The sequence below is a fragment of the Carassius gibelio genome, chromosome A23, assembly GCF_023724105.1.
Source record: "Carassius gibelio isolate Cgi1373 ecotype wild population from Czech Republic chromosome A23, carGib1.2-hapl.c, whole genome shotgun sequence".
NCBI lineage: Eukaryota > Metazoa > Chordata > Actinopteri > Cypriniformes > Cyprinidae > Carassius > Carassius gibelio.
Genome location: NC_068393.1, coordinates 378258 through 401964, shown reverse-complemented (window position 1 = coordinate 401964; position 23707 = coordinate 378258). Strand labels below are relative to the sequence as shown.

General features: G+C 45.8%; 2 protein-coding genes and 12 non-coding genes across 21 annotated transcripts in view; all 14 read left to right on the top strand.

Annotated features, from left to right (window-relative positions):
* The window catches only part of LOC127944872 (uncharacterized), a 352827-nt gene that overhangs the window by 205912 nt on the left and 123208 nt on the right, over positions 1-23707 (top strand). The window lies entirely within an intron of this gene.
* Positions 1-23707, top strand: part of LOC127944298 (uncharacterized) — a 170237-nt gene that overhangs the window by 57317 nt on the left and 89213 nt on the right. The window lies entirely within an intron of this gene.
* Positions 2450-2640, top strand: LOC127945560 (U2 spliceosomal RNA). The gene has a single exon (XR_008150890.1). It is a non-coding gene; the product is annotated as a U2 spliceosomal RNA (small nuclear RNA).
* LOC127945217 (U1 spliceosomal RNA) lies at positions 3015-3178 on the top strand. Its single transcript, XR_008150564.1, has one exon. It is a non-coding gene; the product is annotated as a U1 spliceosomal RNA (small nuclear RNA).
* On the top strand, positions 7218-7408 carry LOC127945464 (U2 spliceosomal RNA). Its single transcript, XR_008150795.1, has one exon. It is a non-coding gene; the product is annotated as a U2 spliceosomal RNA (small nuclear RNA).
* LOC127945216 (U1 spliceosomal RNA) lies at positions 7783-7946 on the top strand. The gene has a single exon (XR_008150563.1). It is a non-coding gene; the product is annotated as a U1 spliceosomal RNA (small nuclear RNA).
* LOC127945463 (U2 spliceosomal RNA) lies at positions 10434-10624 on the top strand. The gene has a single exon (XR_008150794.1). It is a non-coding gene; the product is annotated as a U2 spliceosomal RNA (small nuclear RNA).
* LOC127945215 (U1 spliceosomal RNA) lies at positions 10999-11162 on the top strand. Its single transcript, XR_008150562.1, has one exon. It is a non-coding gene; the product is annotated as a U1 spliceosomal RNA (small nuclear RNA).
* LOC127945461 (U2 spliceosomal RNA) lies at positions 13650-13840 on the top strand. Its single transcript, XR_008150793.1, has one exon. It is a non-coding gene; the product is annotated as a U2 spliceosomal RNA (small nuclear RNA).
* LOC127945214 (U1 spliceosomal RNA) lies at positions 14215-14378 on the top strand. Its single transcript, XR_008150561.1, has one exon. It is a non-coding gene; the product is annotated as a U1 spliceosomal RNA (small nuclear RNA).
* On the top strand, positions 17458-17648 carry LOC127945460 (U2 spliceosomal RNA). The gene has a single exon (XR_008150792.1). It is a non-coding gene; the product is annotated as a U2 spliceosomal RNA (small nuclear RNA).
* LOC127945213 (U1 spliceosomal RNA) lies at positions 18023-18186 on the top strand. The gene has a single exon (XR_008150560.1). It is a non-coding gene; the product is annotated as a U1 spliceosomal RNA (small nuclear RNA).
* On the top strand, positions 21259-21449 carry LOC127945459 (U2 spliceosomal RNA). The gene has a single exon (XR_008150791.1). It is a non-coding gene; the product is annotated as a U2 spliceosomal RNA (small nuclear RNA).
* On the top strand, positions 21824-21987 carry LOC127945398 (U1 spliceosomal RNA). Its single transcript, XR_008150733.1, has one exon. It is a non-coding gene; the product is annotated as a U1 spliceosomal RNA (small nuclear RNA).

Here is a 23707-nt window from a genome sequence, read left to right as displayed (position 1 = left end):
TTTTTTATTTATTTTCCTTTCAGAATGGGGAGTTCTGTCACATGCGAGATATGTGTTGTGCGCCTGTGAAACAAAGTCACTTGCGCTCTTGAAAAATCGGACCCTGGTGGGTAGTTTAGTTCGAACATAGCGCAGACCTTACTTTGAAAGTAGATTGGACTGACTGCAGCCTAGCTGTAACTGTCTCCATGTTGTTTGGTTGTCCTTTTTTTCGATTCGTATTAATTTTGTTGTCGCTTACAGCGACACCTAGTGGCCTGTCGCCGCGCCCTTTTTCACCTGGCCTCGGACTGAGCCCCTGCACAGGTGTGCCGATTTGGGTGAAGGGATCTCACTCCTTCCTGGAGTTATAGCCATTCGAGCCACCTCGGACACGCCACCTTAGCACGCTTTGAGGTCCCCTCGCCAAGGTGAATGGAAATTTCCTATTTTTTTGGATGATTATTGACAGTCAGACTCCAGAGAAGCTTTCTGTGCTGATTTGGGTGGGACTGGGCCAAATACCTGGCGCCAGGTTGCAAAAGAAGGTTTTCGTCAAAATCCAAAATACCCGAAAATTTCGTCAGAGCGACGGGCCAATCTGAGACCTGCGTCTCGTTCGGCTCGAGCCAAGGATTCCGGTGACATAAGGCACGTGGCTCTGCGACCAACCGTTTGGGAGTTACGAGCCATGCCGTACTTTCCGTCGCTGCAGTTCCACCGTCAGGCCGATCGGGACAAGGCCCGGTGACGTTGCAGACAGGGGAGGGTACTACCATCCCGCAGTGTTGCAGGTGTTTTCATCTTTGTTTGATTGTCCATTTACATTACATTTTCCCTATTTTTCAGCTTACGGCGCCACCTAGTGGCCTGTCGCCGCGTCCCTTTTCACCTGGCCTCGGACTGAGCCCCTGCACAGGTGTGCCGATTTGGGTGAAGGGATCTCACTCCTTCCTGGAGTTATAGCCATTCGAGCCACCTCGGACAGGCCACCTTAGCACGTTTTGAGGTCCCCTCGCCAAGGTGAATGGAAATTTCCTCTATTTTTGGATGATTATTGACACTCAGACTCCAGAGAAGCTTTCTGTGCTGATTTGGGTGGGACTGGGCCAAATACCTGGCGCCAGGTTGCAAAAGAAGGTTTTCGACAAAATCCAAAATACCCGAAAATTTCGTCAGAGCGACGGGCCAATCTGAGACCTGCGTCTCGTTCGGCTCGAGCCAAGGATTCCGGTGACATAAGGCACGTGGCTCTGCGACCAACCGTTTGGGAGTTACGAGCCATGCCGTACTTTCCGTCAGGCCGATCGGGACGAGGCCCGGTGACGTTGTAGACAGGGGAGGGTACTACCCAGATAGCACACTTACGTCTGCAAGATGTCTGTTAAAGAAATGTTGATCTGGAAAGCATCTGCCATCTACAAACGTCTGACATACGCCTTTCAGATGTCAGTTTTATATACCTTCTAAATCATAAACATCTAAAAGACATCTAATTGACATCTATCTGACATCTAAAAGGCAGTGTTGGGGAGTAACTAGTTACATGTAACAGCATTACGTAATTTAATTACAAAATGAATGTAACTGTAATTAGTTACAGTTACGAAGAAAAAATTAGTAATTAAATTAAAGTTACTTATGAAATTTTTAACGATTACAAAGGCAATTACATTTGAATATTTACACACATCCACATACAGATTTCACTGATTTCTTTCCCAAATTGCACTGACTGTTCTGAGACATACGCCCTAATAATTTCCAGAATTTTAACAGAATTTTTTGTTTTTCCCAGTCCGCCCTTCCTGTAAATTAATGGCAAAAACATGCAGTTTCATTTAATACAAATAGGCCTACTGAAGCTTGCAGTGTTGTCAGCCTCTGCCGCCTCAATATAGGAGTACATGAGCACATAAACATCATTTCTAGAACTGCTCTGTGTCACGTCATGCATTTTACCTATCATATCATATACAAAGAGACAGCAGTTTAAAAAAACACCAATGTTTCAGGAGTTTATTATACAGGAATGACACATGCTTATTAGATAACTGTATTTGAGTTGATGTATATGTTTTTATTTATTATTATTTCATTTTCACAAATTTAGAAAAGTAATCTAAAAGTACTCAAAAGTAATTAGTTACATTACTTTAATAAAGTAATTGAAAAAGTTATACTACTATAACATTTTAAACAGGGTAACTTGTAATCTGTAACCTATTACATTTCCAAAGTAACCTTCCAAACACTGCTAAAAGGAGACGTCCAATAGACGTATTGCAGATGAGCAAACAGCCTTAAAACTACATCTTGCAGATGTAAATTCATATGTCAAATAGACGTCTCCTAGATGTATGTGTGCTATCAGGGTACCATCCCCCAGCGTTTTTAGGTCTCCCAAAACTTACCAAAGCCGAGATGGGCATCGCCGTGTCCGGCTTCCTCCCTGCTGCGTCTTAGCAGCATCGCTTCTCGGCCTTTTGGCTAAGATCAAGTGTAGTATCTGTTCTTATCAGTTTAATATCTGATACGTCCCCCATCCGGGGACTACATATTAAATGGATTTTTAGATCACGGAGCTGGAGCCGGGGCTTGTTCCGTCCACTCCATGCATCGGCCTGGTATTGCAGTGTCTCCAGGAACGGTGTGCTTTCCCTTTTTGGGGATTGCCATTTATTGTGTCGAATAGCAGAACAAGGAATGAGAGCTGCCATTGCAGATGCTGTGGTTTATTGCAAACTTTTTTCCTGATGTGTCCACCTGGGGTCTTGGACTCTTCCACTAACGATGCACCCACCTGAGGTCTTGAAGTCTTTCACAGACGAGGTGACGCATCGAATCAGGTGTGTTTGTTTAAAGAGAGTCATCTAAAACTGGCGTTGGGAAGCACCGGCCCATGAGCTTGGCAGTTTCCAGGCCAGTAACGGAAGGCACCCGTCCTTCCTTTCCCGGAGGGGGGGCGGAGGGCTAACCGTTGGTGAGGATGGTAGAGATGCAAATCAGACCTCTGGCTGACCGCCTGGGCCTTCATACTTACCTGGCAGGGGAGACACCATGATCAAGAAGGCGGTTCACCCAGGGCGAGGCTTGTCCATTGCACTCCGGCCATGCTGACCCCTGCGAATTCCCCAAATGCGGGAATCTCGACTGCATAATTTATGGTAGTGGGGGACTGCGTTCGCGCTCTCCCCTGAAATTGTTGGTGAAACAAAGCAGAAGAGGTTTTTACAGTTTTTTATTTATTTTCCTTTCAGAATGGGGAGTTCTGTCACATGCGAGATATGTGTTGTGCGCCTGTGAAACAAAGTCACTTGCGCTCTTGAAAAATCGGACCCTGGTGGGTAGTTTAGTTCGAACATAGCGCAGACCTTACTTTGAAAGTAGATTGGACTGACTGCAGCCTAGCTGTAACTGTCTCCATGTTGTTTGGTTGTCCTTTTTTTCGATTCGTATTAATTTTGTTGTCGCTTACAGCGACACCTAGTGGCCTGTCGCCGCGCCCTTTTTCACCTGGCCTCGGACTGAGCCCCTGCACAGGTGTGCCGATTTGGGTGAAGGGATCTCACTCCTTCCTGGAGTTATAGCCATTCGAGCCACCTCGGACACGCCACCTTAGCACGCTTTGAGGTCCCCTCGCCAAGGTGAATGGAAATTTCCTATTTTTTTGGATGATTATTGACAGTCAGACTCCAGAGAAGCTTTCTGTGCTGATTTGGGTGGGACTGGGCCAAATACCTGGCGCCAGGTTGCAAAAGAAGGTTTTCGACAAAATCCAAAATACCCGAAAATTTCGTCAGAGCGACGGGCCAATCTGAGACCTGCGTCTCGTTCGGCTCGAGCCAAGGATTCCGGTGACATAAGGCACGTGGCTCTGCGACCAACCGTTTGGGAGTTACGAGCCATGCCGTACTTTCCGTCGCTGCAGTTCCACCGTCAGGCCGATCGGGACAAGGCCCGGTGACGTTGCAGACAGGGGAGGGTACTACCATCCCGCAGTGTTGCAGGTGTTTTCATCTTTGTTTGATTGTCCATTTACATTACATTTTCCCTATTTTTCAGCTTACGGCGCCACCTAGTGGCCTGTCGCCGCGTCCCTTTTCACCTGGCCTCGGACTGAGCCCCTGCACAGGTGTGCCGATTTGGGTGAAGGGATCTCACTCCTTCCTGGAGTTATAGCCATTCGAGCCACCTCGGACACGCCACCTTAGCACGTTTTGAGGTCCCCTCGCCAAGGTGAATGGAAATTTCCTCTATTTTTGGATGATTATTGACACTCAGACTCCAGAGAAGCTTTCTGTGCTGATTTGGGTGGGACTGGGCCAAATACCTGGCGCCAGGTTGCAAAAGAAGGTTTTCGACAAAATACCCGAAAATTTCGTCAGAGCGACGGGCCAATCTGAGACCTGCGTCTCGTTCGGCTCGAGCCAAGGATTCCGGTGACATAAGGCACGTGGCTCTGCGACCAACCGTTTGGGAGTTACGAGCCATGCCGTACTTTCCGTCAGGCCGATCGGGACGAGGCCCGGTGACGTTGTAGACAGGGGAGGGTACTACCCAGATAGCACACTTACGTCTGCAAGATGTCTGTTAAAGAAATGTTGATCTGGAAAGCATCTGCCATCTACAAACGTCTGACATACGCCTTTCAGATGTCAGTTTTATATACCTTCTAAATCATAAACATCTAAAAGACATCTAATTGACATCTATCTGACATCTAAAAGGCAGTGTTGGGGAGTAACTAGTTACATGTAACAGCATTACGTAATTTAATTACAAAATGAATGTAACTGTAATTAGTTACAGTTACGAAGAAAAAATTAGTAATTAAATTAAAGTTACTTATGAAATTTTTAACGATTACAAAGGCAATTACATTTGAATATTTACACACATCCACATACAGATTTCACTGATTTCTTTCCCAAATTGCACTGACTGTTCTGAGACATACGCCCTAATAATTTCCAGAATTTTAACAGAATTTTTTGTTTTTCCCAGTCCGCCCTTCCTGTAAATTAATGTCAAAAACATGCAGTTTCATTTAATACAAATAGGCCTACTGAAGCTTGCAGTGTTGTCAGCCTCTGCCGCCTCAATATAGGAGTACATGAGCACATAAACATCATTTCTAGAACTGCTCTGTGTCACGTCATGCATTTTACCTATCATATCATATACAAAGAGACAGCAGTTTAAAAAAACACCAATGTTTCAGGAGTTTATTATACAGGAATGACACATGCTTATTAGATAACTGTATTTGAGTTGATGTATATGTTTTTATTTATTATTATTTCATTTTCACAAATTTAGAAAAGTAATCTAAAAGTACTCAAAAGTAATTAGTTACATTACTTTAATAAAGTAATTGAAAAAGTTATACTACTATAACATTTTAAACAGGGTAACTTGTAATCTGTAACCTATTACATTTCCAAAGTAACCTTCCAAACACTGCTAAAAGGAGACGTCCAATAGACGTATTGCAGATGAGCAAACAGCCTTAAAACTACATCTTGCAGATGTAAATTCATATGTCAAATAGACGTCTCCTAGATGTATGTGTGCTATCAGGGTACCATCCCCCAGCGTTTTTAGGTCTCCCAAAACTTACCAAAGCCGAGATGGGCATCGCCGTGTCCGGCTTCCTCCCTGCTGCGTCTTAGCAGCATCGCTTCTCGGCCTTTTGGCTAAGATCAAGTGTATAGCCATCATTGAGTTATAGCCATTCGAGCCACCTCGGACACGCCACCTTAGCACGTTTTGAGGTCCCCTCGCCAAGGTGAATGGAAATTTCCTCTATTTTTGGATGATTATTGACACTCAGACTCCAGAGAAGCTTTCTGTGCTGATTTGGGTGGGACTGGGCCAAATACCTGGCGCCAGGTTGCAAAAGAAGGTTTTCGACAAAATCCAAAATACCCGAAAATTTCGTCAGAGCGACGGGCCAATCTGAGACCTGCGTCTCGTTCGGCTCGAGCCAAGGATTCCGGTGACATAAGGCACGTGGCTCTGCGACCAACCGTTTGGGAGTTACGAGCCATGCCGTACTTTCCGTCAGGCCGATCGGGACGAGGCCCGGTGACGTTGTAGACAGGGGAGGGTACTACCCAGATAGCACACTTACGTCTGCAAGATGTCTGTTAAAGAAATGTTGATCTGGAAAGCATCTGCCATCTACAAACGTCTGACATACGCCTTTCAGATGTCAGTTTTATATACCTTCTAAATCATAAACATCTAAAAGACATCTAATTGACATCTATCTGACATCTAAAAGGCAGTGTTGGGGAGTAACTAGTTACATGTAACAGCATTACGTAATTTAATTACAAAATGAATGTAACTGTAATTAGTTACAGTTACGAAGAAAAAATTAGTAATTAAATTAAAGTTACTTATGAAATTTTTAACGATTACAAAGGCAATTACATTTGAATATTTACACACATCCACATACAGATTTCACTGATTTCTTTCCCAAATTGCACTGACTGTTCTGAGACATACGCCCTAATAATTTCCAGAATTTTAACAGAATTTTTTGTTTTTCCCAGTCCGCCCTTCCTGTAAATTAATGGCAAAAACATGCAGTTTCATTTAATACAAATAGGCCTACTGAAGCTTGCAGTGTTGTCAGCCTCTGCCGCCTCAATATAGGAGTACATGAGCACATAAACATCATTTCTAGAACTGCTCTGTGTCACGTCATGCATTTTACCTATCATATCATATACAAAGAGACAGCAGTTTAAAAAAACACCAATGTTTCAGGAGTTTATTATACAGGAATGACACATGCTTATTAGATAACTGTATTTGAGTTGATGTATATGTTTTTATTTATTATTATTTCATTTTCACAAATTTAGAAAAGTAATCTAAAAGTACTCAAAAGTAATTAGTTACATTACTTTAATAAAGTAATTGAAAAAGTTATACTACTATAACATTTTAAACAGGGTAACTTGTAATCTGTAACCTATTACATTTCCAAAGTAACCTTCCAAACACTGCTAAAAGGAGACGTCCAATAGACGTATTGCAGATGAGCAAACAGCCTTAAAACTACATCTTGCAGATGTAAATTCATATGTCAAATAGACGTCTCCTAGATGTATGTGTGCTATCAGGGTACCATCCCCCAGCGTTTTTAGGTCTCCCAAAACTTACCAAAGCCGAGATGGGCATCGCCGTGTCCGGCTTCCTCCCTGCTGCGTCTTAGCAGCATCGCTTCTCGGCCTTTTGGCTAAGATCAAGTGTAGTATCTGTTCTTATCAGTTTAATATCTGATACGTCCCCCATCCGGGGACTACATATTAAATGGATTTTTAGATCACGGAGCTGGAGCCGGGGCTTGCTCCGTCCACTCCATGCATCGGCCTGGTATTGCAGTGTCTCCAGGAACGGTGTGCTTTCCCTTTTTGGGGATTGCCATTTATTGTGTCGAATAGCAGAACAAGGAATGAGAGCTGCCATTGCAGATGCTGTGGTTTATTGCAAACTTTTTTCCTGATGTGTCCACCTGGGGTCTTGGACTCTTCCACTAACGATGCACCCACCTGAGGTCTTGAAGTCTTTCACAGACGAGGTGACGCATCGAATCAGGTGTGTTTGTTTAAAGAGAGTCATCTAAAACTGGCGTTGGGAAGCACCGGCCCATGAGCTTGGCAGTTTCCAGGCCAGTAACGGAAGGCACCCGTCCTTCCTTTCCCGGAGGGGGGGCGGAGGGCTAACCGTTGGTGAGGATGGTAGAGATGCAAATCAGACCTCTGGCTGACCGCCTGGGCCTTCATACTTACCTGGCAGGGGAGACACCATGATCAAGAAGGCGGTTCACCCAGGGCGAGGCTTGTCCATTGCACTCCGGCCATGCTGACCCCTGCGAATTCCCCAAATGCGGGAATCTCGACTGCATAATTTATGGTAGTGGGGGACTGCGTTCGCGCTCTCCCCTGAAATTGTTGGTGAAACAAAGCAGAAGAGGTTTTTACAGTTTTTTATTTATTTTCCTTTCAGAATGGGGAGTTCTGTCACATGCGAGATATGTGTTGTGCGCCTGTGAAACAAAGTCACTTGCGCTCTTGAAAAATCGGACCCTGGTGGGTAGTTTAGTTCGAACATAGCGCAGACCTTACTTTGAAAGTAGATTGGACTGACTGCAGCCTAGCTGTAACTGTCTCCATGTTGTTTGGTTGTCCTTTTTTTCGATTCGTATTAATTTTGTTGTCGCTTACAGCGACACCTAGTGGCCTGTCGCCGCGCCCTTTTTCACCTGGCCTCGGACTGAGCCCCTGCACAGGTGTGCCGATTTGGGTGAAGGGATCTCACTCCTTCCTGGAGTTATAGCCATTCGAGCCACCTCGGACACGCCACCTTAGCACGCTTTGAGGTCCCCTCGCCAAGGTGAATGGAAATTTCCTATTTTTTTGGATGATTATTGACAGTCAGACTCCAGAGAAGCTTTCTGTGCTGATTTGGGTGGGACTGGGCCAAATACCTGGCGCCAGGTTGCAAAAGAAGGTTTTCGACAAAATCCAAAATACCCGAAAATTTCGTCAGAGCGACGGGCCAATCTGAGACCTGCGTCTCGTTCGGCTCGAGCCAAGGATTCCGGTGACATAAGGCACGTGGCTCTGCGACCAACCGTTTGGGAGTTACGAGCGATGCCGTACTTTCCGTCGCTGCAGTTCCACCGTCAGGCCGATCGGGACAAGGCCCGGTGACGTTGCAGACAGGGGAGGGTACTACCATCCCGCAGTGTTGCAGGTGTTTTCATCTTTGTTTGATTGTCCATTTACATTACATTTTCCCTATTTTTCAGCTTACGGCGCCACCTAGTGGCCTGTCGCCGCGTCCCTTTTCACCTGGCCTCGGACTGAGCCCCTGCACAGGTGTGCCGATTTGGGTGAAGGGATCTCACTCCTTCCTGGAGTTATAGCCATTCGAGCCACCTCGGACACGCCACCTTAGCACGTTTTGAGGTCCCCTCGCCAAGGTGAATGGAAATTTCCTCTATTTTTGGATGATTATTGACACTCAGACTCCAGAGAAGCTTTCTGTGCTGATTTGGGTGGGACTGGGCCAAATACCTGGCGCCAGGTTGCAAAAGAAGGTTTTCGACAAAATCCAAAATACCCGAAAATTTCGTCAGAGCGACGGGCCAATCTGAGACCTGCGTCTCGTTCGGCTCGAGCCAAGGATTCCGGTGACATAAGGCACGTGGCTCTGCGACCAACCGTTTGGGAGTTACGAGCCATGCCGTACTTTCCGTCAGGCCGATCGGGACGAGGCCCGGTGACGTTGTAGACAGGGGAGGGTACTACCCAGATAGCACACTTACGTCTGCAAGATGTCTGTTAAAGAAATGTTGATCTGGAAAGCATCTGCCATCTACAAACGTCTGACATACGCCTTTCAGATGTCAGTTTTATATACCTTCTAAATCATAAACATCTAAAAGACATCTAATTGACATCTATCTGACATCTAAAAGGCAGTGTTGGGGAGTAACTAGTTACATGTAACAGCATTACGTAATTTAATTACAAAATGAATGTAACTGTAATTAGTTACAGTTACGAAGAAAAAATTAGTAATTAAATTAAAGTTACTTATGAAATTTTTAACGATTACAAAGGCAATTACATTTGAATATTTACACACATCCACATACAGATTTCACTGATTTCTTTCCCAAATTGCACTGACTGTTCTGAGACATACGCCCTAATAATTTCCAGAATTTTAACAGAATTTTTTGTTTTTCCCAGTCCGCCCTTCCTGTAAATTAATGGCAAAAACATGCAGTTTCATTTAATACAAATAGGCCTACTGAAGCTTGCAGTGTTGTCAGCCTCTGCCGCCTCAATATAGGAGTACATGAGCACATAAACATCATTTCTAGAACTGCTCTGTGTCACGTCATGCATTTTACCTATCATATCATATACAAAGAGACAGCAGTTTAAAAAAACACCAATGTTTCAGGAGTTTATTATACAGGAATGACACATGCTTATTAGATAACTGTATTTGAGTTGATGTATATGTTTTTATTTATTATTATTTAATTTTCACAAATTTAGAAAAGTAATCTAAAAGTACTCAAAAGTAATTAGTTACATTACTTTAATAAAGTAATTGAAAAAGTTATACTACTATAACATTTTAAACAGGGTAACTTGTAATCTGTAACCTATTACATTTCCAAAGTAACCTTCCAAACACTGCTAAAAGGAGACGTCCAATAGACGTATTGCAGATGAGCAAACAGCCTTAAAACTACATCTTGCAGATGTAAATTCATATGTCAAATAGACGTCTCCTAGATGTATGTGTGCTATCAGGGTACCATCCCCCAGCGTTTTTAGGTCTCCCAAAACTTACCAAAGCCGAGATGGGCATCGCCGTGTCCGGCTTCCTCCCTGCTGCGTCTTAGCAGCATCGCTTCTCGGCCTTTTGGCTAAGATCAAGTGTAGTATCTGTTCTTATCAGTTTAATATCTGATACGTCCCCCATCCGGGGACTACATATTAAATGGATTTTTAGATCACGGAGCTGGAGCCGGGGCTTGCTCCGTCCACTCCATGCATCGGCCTGGTATTGCAGTGTCTCCAGGAACGGTGTGCTTTCCCTTTTTGGGGATTGCCATTTATTGTGTCGAATAGCAGAACAAGGAATGAGAGCTGCCATTGCAGATGCTGTGGTTTATTGCAAACTTTTTTCCTGATGTGTCCACCTGGGGTCTTGGACTCTTCCACTAACGATGCACCCACCTGAGGTCTTGAAGTCTTTCACAGACGAGGTGACGCATCGAATCAGGTGTGTTTGTTTAAAGAGAGTCATCTAAAACTGGCGTTGGGAAGCACCGGCCCATGAGCTTGGCAGTTTCCAGGCCAGTAACGGAAGGCACCCGTCCTTCCTTTCCCGGAGGGGGGGCGGAGGGCTAACCGTTGGTGAGGATGGTAGAGATGCAAATCAGACCTCTGGCTGACCGCCTGGGCCTTCATACTTACCTGGCAGGGGAGACACCATGATCAAGAAGGCGGTTCACCCAGGGCGAGGCTTGTCCATTGCACTCCGGCCATGCTGACCCCTGCGAATTCCCCAAATGCGGGAATCTCGACTGCATAATTTATGGTAGTGGGGGACTGCGTTCGCGCTCTCCCCTGAAATTGTTGGTGAAACAAAGCAGAAGAGGTTTTTACAGTTTTTTATTTATTTTCCTTTCAGAATGGGGAGTTCTGTCACATGCGAGATATGTGTTGTGCGCCTGTGAAACAAAGTCACTTGCGCTCTTGAAAAATCGGACCCTGGTGGGTAGTTTAGTTCGAACATAGCGCAGACCTTACTTTGAAAGTAGATTGGACTGACTGCAGCCTAGCTGTAACTGTCTCCATGTTGTTTGGTTGTCCTTTTTTTCGATTCGTATTAATTTTGTTGTCGCTTACAGCGACACCTAGTGGCCTGTCGCCGCGCCCTTTTTCACCTGGCCTCGGACTGAGCCCCTGCACAGGTGTGCCGATTTGGGTGAAGGGATCTCACTCCTTCCTGGAGTTATAGCCATTCGAGCCACCTCGGACACGCCACCTTAGCACGCTTTGAGGTCCCCTCGCCAAGGTGAATGGAAATTTCCTATTTTTTTGGATGATTATTGACAGTCAGACTCCAGAGAAGCTTTCTGTGCTGATTTGGGTGGGACTGGGCCAAATACCTGGCGCCAGGTTGCAAAAGAAGGTTTTCGACAAAATCCAAAATACCCGAAAATTTCGTCAGAGCGACGGGCCAATCTGAGACCTGCGTCTCGTTCGGCTCGAGCCAAGGATTCCGGTGACATAAGGCACGTGGCTCTGCGACCAACCGTTTGGGAGTTGCGAGCGATGCCGTACTTTCCGTCGCTGCAGTTCCACCGTCAGGCCGATCGGGACAAGGCCCGGTGACGTTGCAGACAGGGGAGGGTACTACCATCCCGCAGTGTTGCAGGTGTTTTCATCTTTGTTTGATTGTCCATTTACATTACATTTTCCCTATTTTTCAGCTTACGGCGCCACCTAGTGGCCTGTCGCCGCGTCCCTTTTCACCTGGCCTCGGACTGAGCCCCTGCACAGGTGTGCCGATTTGGGTGAAGGGATCTCACTCCTTCCTGGAGTTATAGCCATTCGAGCCACCTCGGACACGCCACCTTAGCACGTTTTGAGGTCCCCTCGCCAAGGTGAATGGAAATTTCCTCTATTTTTGGATGATTATTGACACTCAGACTCCAGAGAAGCTTTCTGTGCTGATTTGGGTGGGACTGGGCCAAATACCTGGCGCCAGGTTGCAAAAGAAGGTTTTCGACAAAATCCAAAATACCCGAAAATTTCGTCAGAGCGACGGGCCAATCTGAGACCTGCGTCTCGTTCGGCTCGAGCCAAGGATTCCGGTGACATAAGGCACGTGGCTCTGCGACCAACCGTTTGGGAGTTACGAGCCATGCCGTACTTTCCGTCAGGCCGATCGGGACGAGGCCCGGTGACGTTGTAGACAGGGGAGGGTACTACCCAGATAGCACACTTACGTCTGCAAGATGTCTGTTAAAGAAATGTTGATCTGGAAAGCATCTGCCATCTACAAACGTCTGACATACGCCTTTCAGATGTCAGTTTTATATACCTTCTAAATCATAAACATCTAAAAGACATCTAATTGACATCTATCTGACATCTAAAAGGCAGTGTTGGGGAGTAACTAGTTACATGTAACAGCATTACGTAATTTAATTACAAAATGAATGTAACTGTAATTAGTTACAGTTACGAAGAAAAAATTAGTAATTAAATTAAAGTTACTTATGAAATTTTTAACGATTACAAAGGCAATTACATTTGAATATTTACACACATCCACATACAGATTTCACTGATTTCTTTCCCAAATTGCACTGACTGTTCTGAGACATACGCCCTAATAATTTCCAGAATTTTAACAGAATTTTTTGTTTTTCCCAGTCCGCCCTTCCTGTAAATTAATGGCAAAAACATGCAGTTTCATTTAATACAAATAGGCCTACTGAAGCTTGCAGTGTTGTCAGCCTCTGCCGCCTCAATATAGGAGTACATGAGCACATAAACATCATTTCTAGAACTGCTCTGTGTCACGTCATGCATTTTACCTATCATATCATATACAAAGAGACAGCAGTTTAAAAAAACACCAATGTTTCAGGAGTTTATTATACAGGAATGACACATGCTTATTAGATAACTGTATTTGAGTTGATGTATATGTTTTTATTTATTATTATTTAATTTTCACAAATTTAGAAAAGTAATCTAAAAGTACTCAAAAGTAATTAGTTACATTACTTTAATAAAGTAATTGAAAAAGTTATACTACTATAACATTTTAAACAGGGTAACTTGTAATCTGTAACCTATTACATTTCCAAAGTAACCTTCCAAACACTGCTAAAAGGAGACGTCCAATAGACGTATTGCAGATGAGCAAACAGCCTTAAAACTACATCTTGCAGATGTAAATTCATATGTCAAATAGACGTCTCCTAGATGTATGTGTGCTATCAGGGTACCATCCCCCAGCGTTTTTAGGTCTCCCAAAACTTACCAAAGCCGAGATGGGCATCGCCGTGTCCGGCTTCCTCCCTGCTGCGTCTTAGCAGCATCGCTTCTCGGCCTTTTGGCTAAGATCAAGTGTAGTATCTGTTCTTATCAGTTTAATATCTGATACGTCCCCCATCCGGGGACTACATATTAAATGGATTTTTAGATCACGGAGCTGGAGCCGGGGCTTGCTCCGTCCACTCCATGCATCGGCCTGGTATTGCAGTGTCTCCAGGAACGGTGTGCTTTCCCTTTTTGGGGATTGCCATTTATTGTGTCGAATAGCAGAACAAGGAATGAGAGCTGCCATTGCAGATGCTGTGGTTTATTGCAAACTTTTTTCCTGATGTGTCCACCTGGGGTCTTGGACTCTTCCACTAACGATGCACCCACCTGAGGTCTTGAAGTCTTTCACAGACGAGGTGACGCATCGAATCAGGTGTGTTTGTTTAAAGAGAGTCATCTAAAACTGGCGTTGGGAAGCACCGGCCCATGAGCTTGGCAGTTTCCAGGCCAGTAACGGAAGGCACCCGTCCTTCCTTTCCCGGAGGGGGGGCGGAGGGCTAACCGTTGGTGAGGATGGTAGAGATGCAAATCAGACCTCTGGCTGACCGCCTGGGCCTTCATACTTACCTGGCAGGGGAGACACCATGATCAAGAAGGCGGTTCACCCAGGGCGAGGCTTGTCCATTGCACTCCGGCCATGCTGACCCCTGCGAATTCCCCAAATGCGGGAATCTCGACTGCATAATTTATGGTAGTGGGGGACTGCGTTCGCGCTCTCCCCTGAAATTGTTGGTGAAACAAAGCAGAAGAGGTTTTTACAGTTTTTTATTTATTTTCCTTTCAGAATGGGGAGTTCTGTCACATGCGAGATATGTGTTGTGCGCCTGTGAAACAAAGTCACTTGCGCTCTTGAAAAATCGGACCCTGGTGGGTAGTTTAGTTCGAACATAGCGCAGACCTTACTTTGAAAGTAGATTGGACTGACTGCAGCCTAGCTGTAACTGTCTCCATGTTGTTTGGTTGTCCTTTTTTTCGATTCGTATTAATTTTGTTGTCGCTTACAGCGACACCTAGTGGCCTGTCGCCGCGCCCTTTTTCACCTGGCCTCGGACTGAGCCCCTGCACAGGTGTGCCGATTTGGGTGAAGGGATCTCACTCCTTCCTGGAGTTATAGCCATTCGAGCCACCTCGGACACGCCACCTTAGCACGCTTTGAGGTCCCCTCGCCAAGGTGAATGGAAATTTCCTATTTTTTTGGATGATTATTGACAGTCAGACTCCAGAGAAGCTTTCTGTGCTGATTTGGGTGGGACTGGGCCAAATACCTGGCGCCAGGTTGCAAAAGAAGGTTTTCGACAAAATCCAAAATACCCGAAAATTTCGTCAGAGCGACGGGCCAATCTGAGACCTGCGTCTCGTTCGGCTCGAGCCAAGGATTCCGGTGACATAAGGCACGTGGCTCTGCGACCAACCGTTTGGGAGTTGCGAGCGATGCCGTACTTTCCGTCGCTGCAGTTCCACCGTCAGGCCGATCGGGACAAGGCCCGGTGACGTTGCAGACAGGGGAGGGTACTACCATCCCGCAGTGTTGCAGGTGTTTTCATCTTTGTTTGATTGTCCATTTACATTACATTTTCCCTATTTTTCAGCTTACGGCGCCACCTAGTGGCCTGTCGCCGCGTCCCTTTTCACCTGGCCTCGGACTGAGCCCCTGCACAGGTGTGCCGATTTGGGTGAAGGGATCTCACTCCTTCCTGGAGTTATAGCCATTCGAGCCACCTCGGACACGCCACCTTAGCACGCTTTGAGGTCCCCTCGCCAAGGTGAATGGAAATTTCCTATTTTTTTGGATGATTATTGACAGTCAGACTCCAGAGAAGCTTTCTGTGCTGATTTGGGTGGGACTGGGCCAAATACCTGGCGCCAGGTTGCAAAAGAAGGTTTTCGACAAAATCCAAAATACCCGAAAATTTCGTCAGAGCGACGGGCCAATCTGAGACCTGCGTCTCGTTCGGCTCGAGCCAAGGATTCCGGTGACATAAGGCACGTGGCTCTGCGACCAACCGTTTGGGAGTTACGAGCGATGCCGTACTTTCCGTCGCTGCAGTTCCACCGTCAGGCCGATCGGGACAAGGCCCGGTGACGTTGCAGACAGGGGAGGGTACTACCATCCCGCAGTGTTGCAGGTGTTTTCATCTTTGTTTGATTGTCCATTTACATTACATTTTCCCTATTTTTCAGCTTACGGCGCCACCTAGTGGCCTGTCGCCGCGTCCCTTTTCACCTGGCCTCGGACTGAGCCCCTGCACAGGTGTGCCGATTTGGGTGAAGGGATCTCACTCCTTCCTGGAGTTATAGCCATTCGAGCCACCTCGGACACGCCACCTTAGCACGTTTTGAGGTCCCCTCGCCAAGGTGAATGGAAATTTCCTCTATTTTTGGATGATTATTGACACTCAGACTCCAGAGAAGCTTTCTGTGCTGATTTGGGTGGGACTGGGCCAAATACCTGGCGCCAGGTTGCAAAAGAAGGTTTTCGACAAAATCCAAAATACCCGAAAATTTCGTCAGAGCGACGGGCCAATCTGAGACCTGCGTCTCGTTCGGCTCGAGCCAAGGATTCCGGTGACATAAGGCACGTGGCTCTGCGACCAACCGTTTGGGAGTTACGAGCCATGCCGTACTTTCCGTCAGGCCGATCGGGACGAGGCCCGGTGACGTTGTAGACAGGGGAGGGTACTACCCAGATAGCACACTTACGTCTGCAAGATGTCTGTTAAAGAAATGTTGATCTGGAAAGCATCTGCCATCTACAAACGTCTGACATACGCCTTTCAGATGTCAGTTTTATATACCTTCTAAATCATAAACATCTAAAAGACATCTAATTGACATCTATCTGACATCTAAAAGGCAGTGTTGGGGAGTAACTAGTTACATGTAACAGCATTACGTAATTTAATTACAAAATGAATGTAACTGTAATTAGTTACAGTTACGAAGAAAAAATTAGTAATTAAATTAAAGTTACTTATGAAATTTTTAACGATTACAAAGGCAATTACATTTGAATATTTACACACATCCACATACAGATTTCACTGATTTCTTTCCCAAATTGCACTGACTGTTCTGAGACATACGCCCTAATAATTTCCAGAATTTTAACAGAATTTTTTGTTTTTCCCAGTCCGCCCTTCCTGTAAATTAATGGCAAAAACATGCAGTTTCATTTAATACAAATAGGCCTACTGAAGCTTGCAGTGTTGTCAGCCTCTGCCGCCTCAATATAGGAGTACATGAGCACATAAACATCATTTCTAGAACTGCTCTGTGTCACGTCATGCATTTTACCTATCATATCATATACAAAGAGACAGCAGTTTAAAAAAACACCAATGTTTCAGGAGTTTATTATACAGGAATGACACATGCTTATTAGATAACTGTATTTGAGTTGATGTATATGTTTTTATTTATTATTATTTAATTTTCACAAATTTAGAAAAGTAATCTAAAAGTACTCAAAAGTAATTAGTTACATTACTTTAATAAAGTAATTGAAAAAGTTATACTACTATAACATTTTAAACAGGGTAACTTGTAATCTGTAACCTATTACATTTCCAAAGTAACCTTCCAAACACTGCTAAAAGGAGACGTCCAATAGACGTATTGCAGATGAGCAAACAGCCTTAAAACTACATCTTGCAGATGTAAATTCATATGTCAAATAGACGTCTCCTAGATGTATGTGTGCTATCAGGGTACCATCCCCCAGCGTTTTTAGGTCTCCCAAAACTTACCAAAGCCGAGATGGGCATCGCCGTGTCCGGCTTCCTCCCTGCTGCGTCTTAGCAGCATCGCTTCTCGGCCTTTTGGCTAAGATCAAGTGTAGTATCTGTTCTTATCAGTTTAATATCTGATACGTCCCCCATCCGGGGACTACATATTAAATGGATTTTTAGATCACGGAGCTGGAGCCGGGGCTTGCTCCGTCCACTCCATGCATCGGCCTGGTATTGCAGTGTCTCCAGGAACGGTGTGCTTTCCCTTTTTGGGGATTGCCATTTATTGTGTCGAATAGCAGAACAAGGAATGAGAGCTGCCATTGCAGATGCTGTGGTTTATTGCAAACTTTTTTCCTGATGTGTCCACCTGGGGTCTTGGACTCTTCCACTAACGATGCACCCACCTGAGGTCTTGAAGTCTTTCACAGACGAGGTGACGCATCGAATCAGGTGTGTTTGTTTAAAGAGAGTCATCTAAAACTGGCGTTGGGAAGCACCGGCCCATGAGCTTGGCAGTTTCCAGGCCAGTAACGGAAGGCACCCGTCCTTCCTTTCCCGGAGGGGGGGCGGAGGGCTAACCGTTGGTGAGGATGGTAGAGATGCAAATCAGACCTCTGGCTGACCGCCTGGGCCTTCATACTTACCTGGCAGGGGAGACACCATGATCAAGAAGGCGGTTCACCCAGGGCGAGGCTTGTCCATTGCACTCCGGCCATGCTGACCCCTGCGAATTCCCCAAATGCGGGAATCTCGACTGCATAATTTATGGTAGTGGGGGACTGCGTTCGCGCTCTCCCCTGAAATTGTTGGTGAAACAAAGCAGAAGAGGTTTTTACAGTTTTTTATTTATTTTCCTTTCAGAATGGGGAGTTCTGTCACATGCGAGATATGTGTTGTGCGCCTGTGAAACAAAGTCACTTGCGCTCTTGAAAAATCGGACCCTGGTGGGTAGTTTAGTTCGAACATAGCGCAGACCTTACTTTGAAAGTAGATTGGACTGACTGCAGCCTAGCTGTAACTGTCTCCATGTTGTTTGGTTGTCCTTTTTTTCGATTCGTATTAATTTTGTTGTCGCTTACAGCGACACCTAGTGGCCTGTCGCCGCGCCCTTTTTCACCTGGCCTCGGACTGAGCCCCTGCACAGGTGTGCCGATTTGGGTGAAGGGATCTCACTCCTTCCTGGAGTTATAGCCATTCGAGCCACCTCGGACACGCCACCTTAGCACGCTTTGAGGTCCCCTCGCCAAGGTGAATGGAAATTTCCTATTTTTTTGGATGATTATTGACAGTCAGACTCCAGAGAAGCTTTCTGTGCTGATTTGGGTGGGACTGGGCCAAATACCTGGCGCCAGGTTGCAAAAGAAGGTTTTCGACAAAATCCAAAATACCCGAAAATTTCGTCAGAGCGACGGGCCAATCTGAGACCTGCGTCTCGTTCGGCTCGAGCCAAGGATTCCGGTGACATAAGGCACGTGGCTCTGCGACCAACCGTTTGGGAGTTGCGAGCGATGCCGTACTTTCCGTCGCTGCAGTTCCACCGTCAGGCCGATCGGGACAAGGCCCGGTGACGTTGCAGACAGGGGAGGGTACTACCATCCCGCAGTGTTGCAGGTGTTTTCATCTTTGTTTGATTGTCCATTTACATTACATTTTCCCTATTTTTCAGCTTACGGCGCCACCTAGTGGCCTGTCGCCGCGTCCCTTTTCACCTGGCCTCGGACTGAGCCCCTGCACAGGTGTGCCGATTTGGGTGAAGGGATCTCACTCCTTCCTGGAGTTATAGCCATTCGAGCCACCTCGGACACGCCACCTTAGCACGCTTTGAGGTCCCCTCGCCAAGGTGAATGGAAATTTCCTATTTTTTTGGATGATTATTGACAGTCAGACTCCAGAGAAGCTTTCTGTGCTGATTTGGGTGGGACTGGGCCAAATACCTGGCGCCAGGTTGCAAAAGAAGGTTTTCGACAAAATCCAAAATACCCGAAAATTTCGTCAGAGCGACGGGCCAATCTGAGACCTGCGTCTCGTTCGGCTCGAGCCAAGGATTCCGGTGACATAAGGCACGTGGCTCTGCGACCAACCGTTTGGGAGTTACGAGCCATGCCGTACTTTCCGTCGCTGCAGTTCCACCGTCAGGCCGATCGGGACAAGGCCCGGTGACGTTGCAGACAGGGGAGGGTACTACCATCCCGCAGTGTTGCAGGTGTTTTCATCTTTGTTTGATTGTCCATTTACATTACATTTTCCCTATTTTTCAGCTTACGGCGCCACCTAGTGGCCTGTCGCCGCGTCCCTTTTCACCTGGCCTCGGACTGAGCCCCTGCACAGGTGTGCCGATTTGGGTGAAGGGATCTCACTCCTTCCTGGAGTTATAGCCATTCGAGCCACCTCGGACACGCCACCTTAGCACGTTTTGAGGTCCCCTCGCCAAGGTGAATGGAAATTTCCTCTATTTTTGGATGATTATTGACACTCAGACTCCAGAGAAGCTTTCTGTGCTGATTTGGGTGGGACTGGGCCAAATACCTGGCGCCAGGTTGCAAAAGAAGGTTTTCGACAAAATACCCGAAAATTTCGTCAGAGCGACGGGCCAATCTGAGACCTGCGTCTCGTTCGGCTCGAGCCAAGGATTCCGGTGACATAAGGCACGTGGCTCTGCGACCAACCGTTTGGGAGTTACGAGCCATGCCGTACTTTCCGTCAGGCCGATCGGGACGAGGCCCGGTGACGTTGTAGACAGGGGAGGGTACTACCCAGATAGCACACTTACGTCTGCAAGATGTCTGTTAAAGAAATGTTGATCTGGAAAGCATCTGCCATCTACAAACGTCTGACATACGCCTTTCAGATGTCAGTTTTATATACCTTCTAAATCATAAACATCTAAAAGACATCTAATTGACATCTATCTGACATCTAAAAGGCAGTGTTGGGGAGTAACTAGTTACATGTAACAGCATTACGTAATTTAATTACAAAATGAATGTAACTGTAATTAGTTACAGTTACGAAGAAAAAATTAGTAATTAAATTAAAGTTACTTATGAAATTTTTAACGATTACAAAGGCAATTACATTTGAATATTTACACACATCCACATACAGATTTCACTGATTTCTTTCCCAAATTGCACTGACTGTTCTGAGACATACGCCCTAATAATTTCCAGAATTTTAACAGAATTTTTTGTTTTTCCCAGTCCGCCCTTCCTGTAAATTAATGGCAAAAACATGCAGTTTCATTTAATACAAATAGGCCTACTGAAGCTTGCAGTGTTGTCAGCCTCTGCCGCCTCAATATAGGAGTACATGAGCACATAAACATCATTTCTAGAACTGCTCTGTGTCACGTCATGCATTTTACCTATCATATCATATACAAAGAGACAGCAGTTTAAAAAAACACCAATGTTTCAGGAGTTTATTATACAGGAATGACACATGCTTATTAGATAACTGTATTTGAGTTGATGTATATGTTTTTATTTATTATTATTTCATTTTCACAAATTTAGAAAAGTAATCTAAAAGTACTCAAAAGTAATTAGTTACATTACTTTAATAAAGTAATTGAAAAAGTTATACTACTATAACATTTTAAACAGGGTAACTTGTAATCTGTAACCTATTACATTTCCAAAGTAACCTTCCAAACACTGCTAAAAGGAGACGTCCAATAGACGTATTGCAGATGAGCAAACAGCCTTAAAACTACATCTTGCAGATGTAAATTCATATGTCAAATAGACGTCTCCTAGATGTATGTGTGCTATCAGGGTACCATCCCCCAGCGTTTTTAGGTCTCCCAAAACTTACCAAAGCCGAGATGGGCATCGCCGTGTCCGGCTTCCTCCCTGCTGCGTCTTAGCAGCATCGCTTCTCGGCCTTTTGGCTAAGATCAAGTGTAGTATCTGTTCTTATCAGTTTAATATCTGATACGTCCCCCATCCGGGGACTACATATTAAATGGATTTTTAGATCACGGAGCTGGAGCCGGGGCTTGCTCCGTCCACTCCATGCATCGGCCTGGTATTGCAGTGTCTCCAGGAACGGTGTGCTTTCCCTTTTTGGGGATTGCCATTTATTGTGTCGAATAGCAGAACAAGGAATGAGAGCTGCCATTGCAGATGCTGTGGTTTATTGCAAACTTTTTTCCTGATGTGTCCACCTGGGGTCTTGGACTCTTCCACTAACGATGCACCCACCTGAGGTCTTGAAGTCTTTCACAGACGAGGTGACGCATCGAATCAGGTGTGTTTGTTTAAAGAGAGTCATCTAAAACTGGCGTTGGGAAGCACCGGCCCATGAGCTTGGCAGTTTCCAGGCCAGTAACGGAAGGCACCCGTCCTTCCTTTCCCGGAGGGGGGGCGGAGGGCTAACCGTTGGTGAGGATGGTAGAGATGCAAATCAGACCTCTGGCTGACCGCCTGGGCCTTCATACTTACCTGGCCGGGGAGACACCATGATCAAGAAGGCGGTTCACCCAGGGCGAGGCTTGTCCATTGCACTCCGGCCATGCTGACCCCTGCGAATTCCCCAAATGCGGGAATCTCGACTGCATAATTTATGGTAGTGGGGGACTGCGTTCGCGCTCTCCCCTGAAATTGTTGGTGAAACAAAGCAGAAGAGGTTTTTACAGTTTTTTATTTATTTTCCTTTCAGAATGGGGAGTTCTGTCACATGCGAGATATGTGTTGTGCGCCTGTGAAACAAAGTCACTTGCGCTCTTGAAAAATCGGACCCTGGTGGGTAGTTTAGTTCGAACATAGCGCAGACCTTACTTTGAAAGTAGATTGGACTGACTGCAGCCTAGCTGTAACTGTCTCCATGTTGTTTGGTTGTCCTTTTTTTCGATTCGTATTAATTTTGTTGTCGCTTACAGCGACACCTAGTGGCCTGTCGCCGCGCCCTTTTTCACCTGGCCTCGGACTGAGCCCCTGCACAGGTGTGCCGATTTGGGTGAAGGGATCTCACTCCTTCCTGGAGTTATAGCCATTCGAGCCACCTCGGACACGCCACCTTAGCACGCTTTGAGGTCCCCTCGCCAAGGTGAATGGAAATTTCCTATTTTTTTGGATGATTATTGACAGTCAGACTCCAGAGAAGCTTTCTGTGCTGATTTGGGTGGGACTGGGCCAAATACCTGGCGCCAGGTTGCAAAAGAAGGTTTTCGACAAAATCCAAAATACCCGAAAATTTCGTCAGAGCGACGGGCCAATCTGAGACCTGCGTCTCGTTCGGCTCGAGCCAAGGATTCCGGTGACATAAGGCACGTGGCTCTGCGACCAACCGTTTGGGAGTTACGAGCCATGCCGTACTTTCCGTCGCTGCAGTTCCACCGTCAGGCCGATCGGGACAAGGCCCGGTGACGTTGCAGACAGGGGAGGGTACTACCATCCCGCAGTGTTGCAGGTGTTTTCATCTTTGTTTGATTGTCCATTTACATTACATTTTCCCTATTTTTCAGCTTACGGCGCCACCTAGTGGCCTGTCGCCGCGTCCCTTTTCACCTGGCCTCGGACTGAGCCCCTGCACAGGTGTGCCGATTTGGGTGAAGGGATCTCACTCCTTCCTGGAGTTATAGCCATTCGAGCCACCTCGGACACGCCACCTTAGCACGTTTTGAGGTCCCCTCGCCAAGGTGAATGGAAATTTCCTCTATTTTTGGATGATTATTGACACTCAGACTCCAGAGAAGCTTTCTGTGCTGATTTGGGTGGGACTGGGCCAAATACCTGGCGCCAGGTTGCAAAAGAAGGTTTTCGACAAAATCCAAAATACCCGAAAATTTCGTCAGAGCGACGGGCCAATCTGAGACCTGCGTCTCGTTCGGCTCGAGCCAAGGATTCCGGTGACATAAGGCACGTGGCTCTGCGACCAACCGTTTGGGAGTTACGAGCCATGCCGTACTTTCCGTCAGGCCGATCGGGACGAGGCCCGGTGACGTTGTAGACAGGGGAGGGTACTACCCAGATAGCACACTTACGTCTGCAAGATGTCTGTTAAAGAAATGTTGATCTGGAAAGCATCTGCCATCTACAAACGTCTGACATACGCCTTTCAGATGTCAGTTTTATATACCTTCTAAATCATAAACATCTAAAAGACATCTAATTGACATCTATCTGACATCTAAAAGGCAGTGTTGGGGAGTAACTAGTTACATGTAACAGCATTACGTAATTTAATTACAAAATGAATGTAACTGTAATTAGTTACAGTTACGAAGAAAAAATTAGTAATTAAATTAAAGTTACTTATGAAATTTTTAACGATTACAAAGGCAATTACATTTGAATATTTACACACATCCACATACAG